This window comes from Paroedura picta, chromosome 8, assembly GCF_049243985.1.
Source record: "Paroedura picta isolate Pp20150507F chromosome 8, Ppicta_v3.0, whole genome shotgun sequence".
Classification (NCBI taxonomy): Eukaryota; Metazoa; Chordata; class Lepidosauria; order Squamata; family Gekkonidae; genus Paroedura; species Paroedura picta.
Window position 1 is genome coordinate 28,328,484 of NC_135376.1, and position 11,521 is coordinate 28,340,004.

At 42.2% G+C, this 11,521-nt stretch overlaps 1 long non-coding RNA gene across 2 annotated transcripts; it reads left to right on the plus strand.

The window, feature by feature from the left end:
• The first annotated feature begins 272 nt into the window (after positions 1–272).
• Positions 273–10,943, plus strand: LOC143842603 (uncharacterized). Of its 2 annotated transcripts, none has more exons than XR_013233214.1 (3): positions 273–355; positions 9,322–9,374; positions 10,225–10,943. It is a non-coding gene; the product is annotated as an uncharacterized LOC143842603 (long non-coding RNA). The 2 variants fall into 2 exon arrangements; XR_013233215.1 differs by lacking the exon at positions 273–355 and adding an exon at positions 3,724–4,040.
• Positions 10,944–11,521: the final 578 nt, after the last annotated feature.

The window sequence follows — 11,521 nt, forward strand, 5'->3', positions numbered from 1 at the left end:
TAACAGTGTCATGAAACATGCATCACAGTTTCTATAGAAGGCCAAAATTCTATATCAATAGTATTAATCCCTCTTTCACTGTTATGCTCAAAACTTTTTCCACAGAAATAATAACATTTATGGATATGGAACACATTTTCTGGCTCGCTCCCTGGGATGGAAATGGGAACAGATGTGATGTCCATCGTCCCACCCCAGAGAATGAGCCAGAAGAGGCTGGGCCAGCTGCAGGGAGGCATGGGAGGTGACTGGACATGCAAGGAATGCAGGAGATGGCCAAGCCAGTACTGCTCTGCCCAAGGCATTGGGATGCTCGTGGAGTACAGGAGGCAGCCAGGCCAGTACAACTGCAAGGGTAAGGAGAGGGGGAGGGGGGAGGGAGGAGGGGGAGGGAGGAAGGACTCTGGTGAGGGGGTGGGAGGGAGTCTGGGTGGGGGAGTCTGGGAGGGAAAAAGGAGTCTGGGGTAGAGGACAGAGTGAGCCTGGTGGGAGAGAGGAAGAAGTCTGGGTAGGGGATGAGAGGGAAGAGGGAGGGACCAGGGAGGAGGTCAGGCAAGTGAGAGGTAAGGGGCAGGGTGAGGGTAGGGGGAATGGGGGGAAGAGCATGTGTGTATATGTGAGAGAGGGGAGAGGGGGGAACAAGGAGCCCCAGAGCCCCAGGTATGTGTTCTACATTCCTAGTGAGAGTCAGGCTGCCACTGATTTCTTTTCTTTAAAAAGCCAGGATAACAACCAATTCCAGAGCGCTGCCAGCCCCAAGAGGAATCATCCTTATTTATTGTCATCATAGCATTGTCAAATCATTTTACCTTGTGCTCAGGAGTATCCTGAAGATGATCACAGATTTCCTTTAATATGATGCGGACTGACAGTGTAGGCAGAATAAACCTATGAATGATGTTATCTGTGCGCATTCAAGGCAGATAAAACTAGCTTCTGTGCCAAAGCTGTAGCAAGTATAGATAAAAGTTAGGAACCATATCAGGCTTTGAGTCTACATGGCCATTGGGCATTCTGAAGGGATATCAAAAGATGAGACAGTGAGTAATTCCAAATTCCTCTTGAAAATGGGGAGCATAATGTCCTTCAAGATTTTCACCTTCCCAACCAGCGTTACTTCTGTCTTTCCAGGATTTCGTTTCAATTTGTTCATTCTTAGCCATTTAATTCCAGCATCCAGGCAGTGCCTTAGACCCCCTACCATACCACCAGGAGATTTGGGGCTATTATACATGGCAGGAAACCTTGAAAATAATCGGCAAAAAAAAAGAGTTTTTTTGTTATTCCGCATGTGGTACAGGTTTCACCACAAAAACTCATTAGTATTTTTGATGCATGGCACTCACCCGTCATGGCAGCGAGTACACATTTTCTGTGTTGTTTCCTTACAGTATTGTAAACTTGCTTTGCTACAACTTTTTCCTTTATGCTGGTTCCAGGGTGGCTTTTTATGGCATGCATAAATAATACCAGCCAGATCATAAGGCTACACCTACTGATGTTTTAGGCACTGCAGTGAAGCCTGTAGAGTTGGGGGAGAGTTTTATTTATCGCTGCCAAGGGTGGGTTTTATTGGGTTTCATTGTTATAGGGAGATCTACTAGGAGCATTATTTGAAATTAATTCAAAAGAATTTTTGACTAAACATCTGGAAGAAGTTCCTGACAGTTAGAGCGGTTACTCAGTGGAATAAGCTTCCTTGGGAGGTGGTGGGTTCTCTTCCTTTGGAAGTTTATAAGCAGAGGCTAGATAGTCATCTGACAGAGATGCTGATTCTATGAACTTAGGCAGATTGTGAGTGGGTGGGCAGGAAGGGATGTGCCAGTGTTTGTCTCTTGTGGCCCTTCCTTGCATACCCAGGGGATTGCTGGTCACCACTATGGGATGATAGGGGAATTTCCTCCAGGCCAGGCTGGATTCTGGAGATTTTTGGTGGGTGAGGGATCACTTGGGCATGAAAATGGGGTCACTGTGGGTAGGCAGGTTGTTGCGAGTTCCTGCATTGTGCAGAGGGTTGGACTACATGAACCTGGAGGCCCCTTCCAACTCTATGATTCTACAAACTGTGTATTATCTATATACCGCTGACACTACATCATTTTTCTGTAGGTTTTTAGTAATGGCCAGATAACTGCCTATTTATTTATTGGTTTCATAGGCCACCCCTCCCTGAAAGCAGGCTTGGGATGGTTCACATCACTCAACATTTATACGTATGTACTATTAAAACCTAAATAAAACCTGGTAGTGCTCCAATTTTCCCTTTGAATTTATCTTTCCATTTGTGGTGGGAGAATGCTGGAGATGAATGGAGGGAGACCCATAGATTTTATTGACTGTATTAACTTGCTCTGGCCTCAGCCATAAGCCTAGTGGAAGAATGCCATTTTACAGATACTGTGGAACTTAGGCAGTTCCATTGGGGCCTGGATCTCAATTGGCAGCTTGTTCCACCAAGCTGGGGCCATAGCCAAAAAGGCTCTGGTCATTGTTGAGACCAGATGAAATTCATTTGTGTCGCTGACAACCGACATTTTGGTTTTTGAATCTTAAGGTTCTTCTGGGGGTGTACTGGGAGAGGCAGTCTCATAGATATGCAGAGCCCAGGCCCTTGAAAGGTATAAACAAAGCCATGAACTTGATCTGGAATAGGGTTGCATTCTACAAAATGATACACATGGATGACAAAATTATTGAAATAATGTGACTTGGACAAATTATTCAAGACTGTGGTCTATACTACTGTTTATGACTTGCTGTAAATTGTATCCCACCATTGAATCTTGCATAATTTAATGTGCCCTATTAACACATGCTTTGCTTCAAGTCTATTTTTAAAAGGATTTCTGGTTGGTTCAGCAACCCAAATCTTATTTCATTATTTATTAAACATCCAGTCCTGTTGATTGCATTGACTGACTCTATGTAATCTGCCATGCATTTCAGTAAAAAAGGTAGATTATAAATTATGTAACTAAAACAAAAATTATCTCACCACACCACTGTGAATACTGACCAGTCCAGGAAGTCCCAGTCAGCCTAATCAAAAGTACTTATGCACATATACATACTCCTGAGTTCCTTAGAGGAAGAACAAAATAAAAAACTAAAGTAAATTATGTGACACCATCACCAGAACTAGAAACTAGGGCCTAAAATTTCACACCCTGCAAAAATCTTTTGTTTCTTTTTAATATCCATAGAGTTGGGATCAAGATTAAAGGGAGAGATATCAACAACCTCAGATATGCAGATGATAACACTCTAATGGCAAATCTAGACAGCATCCTAAAAAGCAGAGACATCATCCTGCCAACAAAAGTGCGTCTAGACAAGGCTATGGTCTTCCCACTTGCAATGTATGGCTGTGAAAGTTGGACCATAAGGAAGGCCAAGTGTCAAAGAATTAAGGCTTTGAACTCTGGTGCTGGAGAAGACTCTTGCCAGTCCCTTGGACTGCAAGGTGAACAAACCAGTCAGTCCTAGAGGAGATCAGCCCCGACTACTCCTTAGAAGGCCAGATCCTGAAGATGAAACTCAAATACTTTGGCCACCTCATGAGAAGGAAGGACTCCCTGGAGAAGAGCCTAATACTGGGAGTGATTGAGGGCAAAGGAAGAAGGGGACGACAGAGAATGAGGTGGCTGGATGGAGTCACTGAAGCAGTAGGTGCAAACTTAAATGGACTCCGGGGAATGGTGGAGGACAGGAAGGCCTGGAGGATCGTTGTCTATGGAGTTGAGATGGGTAGGACACAACTTCGCACATAACAACAATAGTTTTATAACTGAGGTTTTGGGGACTGATAACTCTTCAGTGAGGGCAATGCTTGAGCTCAGGGTACCACCTGGCATTATGAGGGGTTTATAGGCTTGAAGGAACCACACACCAGGCTTGTTGAAAACTACTAATAAAATGGTTCATTTCAGTTGTTTCTTTGTTCCCCCTTCAGCTCTGTCAGTATTACAGAAGCAAGTTATTGGAGAACTGGAACCTGAGAAAGTGTAGCAATCACAAAGCACTATTCTTGTTTGTTTAAGGTAAAGGTAAAGGTAAAGGTATCCCCTGTGCAAGCACCGAGTCATGTCTGACCCTTGGGGTGACGCCCTCTAGCGTTTTCTTGGCAGACTCAATACGGGGTGGTTTGCCAGTGCCTTCCCCAGTCATTACCGTTTACCCCCCAGCAAGCTGGGTACTCATTTTACCGACCTCGGAAGGATGGAAGGCTGAGTCAACCTTGAGCCGGCTGCTGGGATTGAACTCCCAGCCTTATGGGCAAAGCTGTCAGACGGCTGCCTTACCACTCTGCGCCACAAGAGGCTCATATGCCCCTTCTCCAGGAACTTGCCTGAGGCAGCTTATAAAATAAACAGTAATAATGAAAACAGCACATTAAAAGATGTTGATTAAAATCCTGCTTTAGAAACCAAACCCAGCAGACCATAAAAACAGACCACAGACAGCTTAAAATGAGACTCCAGTCTAAAATAGTATTAAAAGATCAATCTGTTAGTTAAAAAGCCAGGATGAAGATGGGGTGGATGAGAGCCAATAAACTGAAGCTGAATCCAGACAGAACTAAGGTGCCGATGGTCAATGACAAAGATGCTAGGGACTGAGGAGTCACCTGCTGCAGAGGTAGTTGCAGTTCCCTTGAAGGAAAAGGTTCCACCCCATAGTTTGGAGGTTCTGCTGAATCATGACCTACAGTTGGATCTCCTCTGTGACATGCACTGCCTTTTATTAGTTTCAGCTGCTACATGAGCTTCAGCCATTCCTCAAAAAACATTAACTGACCACAGTGATCCATGCACTGATTACAGTCAAGTTAAATGACAATAATCCCCTTTCCCTTCGAAAATCGTCTGGAAACCTCCATGCATCCTACGTGCAACAGGCATGCTATCATGGATACAGACTGGCAGCCCATTTGTTTCTAGGTGCAATTCCAAGTGCTGGTTCTTACCTTTAAAGCCCTAATGGCTTGAAGTACATGGCAGATGAACTACTTTGAAAAGAAACGAACAGAGAGTGTGACAGATAGGGATGCCAGGTCTCCTGATATAGGGTATTGTTCCCACCAGTGCCCACCAGTATACCAGCCCCGTCTCCCAAGGGTCCGTGGCTGTGAGCTGGCAACCCTAACTCATGACATAAGTAGGAAAGATTTAAATCACAGTTGCTGCATGAATTGTGATAACACTTGCAGACTTACCATGCAAATATTAGGGAAGTGGAAATGATGAACCATGCATTGAACCAAGTGCATTGTATTCCGGTAAGAGAAGACCAGAAGGACTGGGACTCAAAAGTTCCATTCACTGTGTTTGCTTAGACCACAGTCCAGTACTTGCCTGGTAAAATTATTTTTGGACTTTGCTAGCCTTTTCTCCCATGCGATTTACTTTTGAGGCAGCAAGATCACAGAATGCTTACAACACCTGCACAGGAAGGTGATTCAGCTCAACAAAAAACCTATGTTAATTATCTAGTCACAGCTTTTGCAAAAGGAGAAGCTCACATGAGGCGGAAACATGAATATTAAAAACAAGATGCTAGGGCCAAGATGAAATATATTCCAGCCCAGGGAAGGGAGAAAATGTGGGATTGCAATTGAAAAAAAAGACTGAAAAAAATCCAAAATGTATGCCTTTAGAGGGGGGCCTTATATAGTTGTTAAGAAACTGAGCAACCCAGCCTTGCTGATAAAGAAAAGCTACTCTCACCCCTTTGTCATACTCAGAGACCTGGCACGCCAATTCATTGAGAGATAAAGAAGAGAATCTATGGAAATAGATGAACAACATGTTCAAGGTAGTCCAGTGGAGGTAAACATAGTTGATATGTCACAACAAGTCGCTATAACTTCTGAAGGACATCTAGTCTTTGAGGAGGAATTGCCAGGAAACTCTGAGGACTCTGATATGACACAACAGGCAAAAGACAATGTACCCATGACAGCAACTTTGGACCTGGCAAGATACTCTGAACTCCCAGCTTCAGTTATCAACTTGGCTTATGAACTTAGAACTGGAACAGAAGCTTTGTGGTTTACAGAATAAGTGCCTTTCTAAAGTGAAGCCGGGATTCAAGAAATATATAGCCATCCCTACCAGTGGGTGGCACTGTTGCACATCTGAGTGTTTGGGCGGGTTCAGAATTGATAGTAGTTGCAGTTTTATGTTCTGTGGAAGTTAACTCTTTAATGGCAGTAACTAATTTTAAGATCAGTGCTGGAAGCTGTGCTGAAGACCCCTTGGAAACCTTTCTTTTTAAAGTTTGCTTTTAATAAGTGTGTTACACAGTACTGTGATCTGGACAGAAGGAAAATGATAAAATCTGTTGAGGAATATTGGATAAATATCTGGAGAGGAGCATTGGCAGTTTCAAGCATATTCAACACCAAAAGACCATGCAAAGAATAAGTTACTCCAAGGATCCAAAATCCAGTTCCCATGTTAGCACTCCAAATACTGAAGGAGTAAACAATCTAATGTAATCCAGAAGTCAAAAGTTCCACATGACACCATGTTAGATAGGGCTTTAAACAGCTGAGCACACTGCACCATCCACTATGAAGTAGTATAACCCAGGAAAATAATTTCCATGCCATTTTTGCCAAATGCATAAATTGTCCACACATTGTCACATATGAAGCTGCCTTATAAATGAAACAGGCGATAGCTAAGAGTGGCAGCAGCTCTTAGGTAGAAGTCTTTCAGGTAACCTGCCACCTAGCCCTTTTAACTGGAGATGCCACGAATTGAACTCAAGACTTTCTATGTTCAAAGCAAAGACTCTTCCATTGAGCCATAGCCCATTCCAAATAAGGTGCTTTGCAAACAGTCAAAGAAGCCAGTATTGGGGAAATCTTGGGGTACAATTATAAGACTGGCCCCAGGTTTCCTAGTGAGCTCCATAACAGAGTGGGGCTTTGAATACAGGCCTCACAAATCCTAGTGCAATCAATATACCACACTGATTAATAGTATAAGGCAGCAGCTCCTTGGCAACAGTTCTTCAGATCCATAACACTGCAGAACATGTAATTGAATTGTAATTGGAGGTTCTGCTATGAAATGGATTAATTATGAATTTTGAAAAATTAATAGCTTTAATTAATGTGAAACTGTATTTTACCATCTGTAAATTCCAGTTTGCAGCACCAGCCAATTTTTGCTGTGATTTCTGCAAATCCTGTTTCTCTTTTAGTTGAACAATTATTTTGCATATAATGTTTTGTGATATATTGTTATCCGGGCAAAGGCAAAACTTGGTCTACGGGTTGAAATGAAGTCTTAAAAATATTACTTATTTAGCGTTATGTAGGGACAACAGATTCTCATTTTCATTGCAGAAAGGCTGTTGTGAATTAAGTCACAAGCAAGACTGAATCATGGAATACTCATCCGTTTAGCTAAAAAAAATTCACTGTGGAGTGAATTTGCCTAGTTCACATATGTAAGTCATAAGGCTCATTAAAAACATAGCTTATATTTACATGCAGAATGCTGCATGTGTGTTAAATGCAGTTAAGTCACTTCAGACTTACAGTGACCTTAAAGTAAAGGTAAAGGTATCCCCTGTGCAAGCACTGGGTCATGTCTGACCCTTGGGGTGAAGCCCTCTAGCGTTTTCATGGCAGACTCAATACAGGGTGGTTTGCCAGTGCCTTCCCCAGTCATTACTGTTTACCCCCCAGCAAGCTGGGAACTCATTTTACCGACTTCGGAAGGATGGAAGGCTGAGTCAACCTTGAGCCGGCTGCTGGGATTGAACTCCCAGCCTCATGGGCAGATAACTTCAGACAGCATTTCTGCTGCCTTACCACTCTGTGCCACAAGAAGCTCATAGTGATCTTAATGACCTCTAAAACATCCTATAATTCTTGCTCAGATTTTTATGATTTATTTATTAGATTTATAAGCCTGCCCCTCTCAGCATATATACTGCCTTCCCCTAAGGGGAGGGCGGTATTTAAATACAACAAATAAATAAAATAAATAATCAATTTAAAACCAACCTATAATAAATTGCTTAAACTATGTAAGACAACAAACTGGCATCCTTTGCTCCAGACCCTGTCGCATTATTTATCACATGACTCTGCCACATAGCTTGCTACATCCAGGATATTACGGGAGGAGGAGGGTTTAATTCAAACAGGGGGTCCATGGCGTCCTTAACTGAGTCACTCCATCTCAAGTTGGTGCCACCATCTTTTCATGGTGCCTTCAAGAATTCCTAACGTTAATGTATTTTCCAGTGATTCTCATAATTTTCCAGTCTTCTCATAATGTGATCAAAGTACGATAACCTCATGTGACAGCTTAATAATAATAAAATTATTTTGTTTTAATAACCTGCCCTTCTCTGAATGGCTCAGGGTAGGTAACATCAAGTCTCAAAAACAATCCAATACAGTGGATACAGGTTAAAACAATCACATGTACATTAGATAATTTAGGTTTTAAAAGCTTTAAAAGCTTTAAAAGATTTAAAATCTACAATTCAAATTTGAATCCTGAGGATGTAAATCGAGCTGAAATGTTGCCAGGTTTACCACAGATCATAGAGGTAAGGAAATAATAGGGGAGTCAGTAGGTAAGTAAATCAGAAAAAGGGCTGACACTGTACCCAGCCACCTCACAATGGGACTACCTTGGATTCTAAATACAGGCCAGTGAGCCATAGTATTCAGGGTGAGCATGCATTGCAGCGGGATGCACCATGGCACCATGGCACCAGAGGGAGGGTATCCAGCAACATTTAAAACTAATATAATTTCTATTTGAATCTTCCCCTCCCCCCAATATTTTTTAGCAATGTCAAATGGTTGAGCATGTTTTGAACACTTCCTGTGAACATTTTTTATTTCTTTATTTACATATTTCCATTTTTCTCATTCTCAATTAGTCTAAATTAGTGACATGAGAAAGCAAATCGTACAGGCAACAAAACTGTTATGCCGTCCCATTCAGTGCATGGTTCTTGATTGGATGGCATAGCCCATGTAATTAATTTAGGAAGGAGAAGCAGAGAAAGCAATACTGAAAATTAAACGCTTAATATTTGCACAATCTAAAAATGGCTTTATGAACATATTCTAGCCTTGTTAAATGTATATTTTCTATAGAAAAATAAATGTTTTTTGATTTTGTTTATTACAATATTTGTTGCCTGCCTTTTGCAGAGAATGTTTGGTGGTGCACACTACAGTTTCTATGGAAGGCCTTGGTGACCCAAAACCTCTGAATTACACCTTCTGTTAACCAATTTACAAAGTCAGTGACAGCTTTTCTCCCTTTTTTAAAAATGTAGGCTCATCAAGATAACTAACAATCAGACTGTGTAAGAACAACTTGTAATAGCAGGTAATTTTATTTTTTCTTTGTTCTGAACACTTCTGCGTAAAGAAGAACACATAGTTCAAAATAACACATTTTTAAATGGCAAGCTTGGTACAATAAAAATATCACAGTAAGATTACAGCTTTATGAAGTTAATTAATCACTGGAACGTTTATGGGATGGGAGGGATTACAGATCTCTTATATCTCTGACGAAGCTATTAGATGGCAACACTTGAACATGGCCATCCTAAAAACACTTTTTTGGGAATATGCCCACAGAATACCTGAAGGCCGCCTGGCTGCTGCAGTGGAATTTGTAGTTCCTATATTTTAATTGCAAGCCTGCAGGTAAATACTACATCACCCCAACATGCCATTTGACGGACCTCGGAAATGAGGCTCACCAAGGAATGTGATGCTGTTGGCAGGCAGGGGAAGAGTGGGCATCGGTGGACGCCTTTTAAAAAGGTGGTACACATGTGCTTGGCTTCTTTCCTCCTTAATGCTGCTTTGGGAAGCTTTCCACAAAACCACCCATCCTATATTATTATGTTTGGAGGTTGTTACTTAGAATGCAGTTAATTCATAGAATCATAGAATCATAGAATCATAGGGTTGGAAGGGGCCATACAGGCCATCTAGTCCAACCCCCTGCTCAACGCAGGATTAGCCCTAAGCATCCTAAAGCATCCAAGAAAAGTGAGTATCCAACCTTTGTTTGAAGACTGCCAGTGAGGGGGAGCTCACCACCTCCTTAGGCAGCCTATTCCACTGCTGAACTACTCTGACTGAGAAAAACTTTTTCCTGATATCTAGCCTATATCGTTGTACTTGAAGTTTAAACCCATTACTGCGTGTCCTTTCCTCTGCAGCCAGTAGAAACAGCATCCTGCCCTCCTCCAAGTGACAACCTTTCAAATACTTAAAGAGGGCTATCATGTCCCCTCTCAACCTCCTTTTCTCCAGGCTGAACATTCCCAAGTCCCTCAACCTATCTTCATAGGGCTTGGTCCCTTGGCCCCAGATCATCTTCGTCGCTCTCCTCTGTACCCTTTCAATTTTATCGATGTCCTTCTTGAAGTGAGGCCTCCAGAACTGCACACAGTACTCCAGGTGTGGTCTGACCAGTGCCGTATACAATGGGACTATGACATCTTGGGACTATGACATAATTGGGACTATGACATAATTGTTTAATGATTGTTTAATGATTATTCTAGGTTCAATAATTGCTTATACTTTGTTGCAGCTGGTGGTTTTTGGCAGGGAAGGCTCCTTTAGAGGTAGTTCGTTCTTCGATTTGAACTCTCCCATTATAGGGGCCTCAATAAGGGATGGCACACACGTGAGCCAGCCGGGATGGCAGGCTTGAACTGACAGGTGTCTTGGCCAACCAGACAGAGGCTTGAACCCATCGGGTCCTTGTTAAGCCATCTTTTTAGGGGGGTTACAGATGGCAAGGGGATCCACACTCTAGGTCATCACCTGGGCCTCTGATTGGCCAATGGCTAGCTGGTTTCCCCATGGGAACCAGTGGATTCAAATGGTATAGCCATAGCCTGTTTGGTTGGTTCATGGCAGGATCCTCTAGGGATCCATTCAATTTACACTGTTGTGTAACCAAACACTTACAACTGTGAGTCGTTTCATAACTGTATATAATGTGGGGCTTGTTGGGGGGGGGGGGTTCAGTGAACTATTGGTGCTACTTGTATCATGTGTCTTCAACAATAAAGAGCTGCAACAATTCCAGTGTCTCTGTGTTCCTGAACCCATGGATTCAATAAATATAATGTTGCAGAGCACCTGGTTGCAGTCTAAGTAAGACCCATACTGTTTCATTTCTTCCCTATTGGTTCTCTGAGTTCTTGCTGAATCTTTGATCATACTCACATACCAAATCCACTGAGAGATATCCAAAGATCCAGAATCCAGGTATGATAAATAAAATATAGTGATGACTGAATATACAAGCTAATCTTTATATTGAATATAGCAGCTTAAAAATATTACTTATAGGAAAGCAGAAATTGTTACAGGGCTTATGTTCTCCTGTTCTTCTTTCACCGGTCAATTGAGACAGTGGGTTGGTGAAGATGTTTAGTCATATGTACCCTAAGGGCAAACCAGTGGGCACAATTCCATTCTCCAGTTAAGTTCAACGGATGT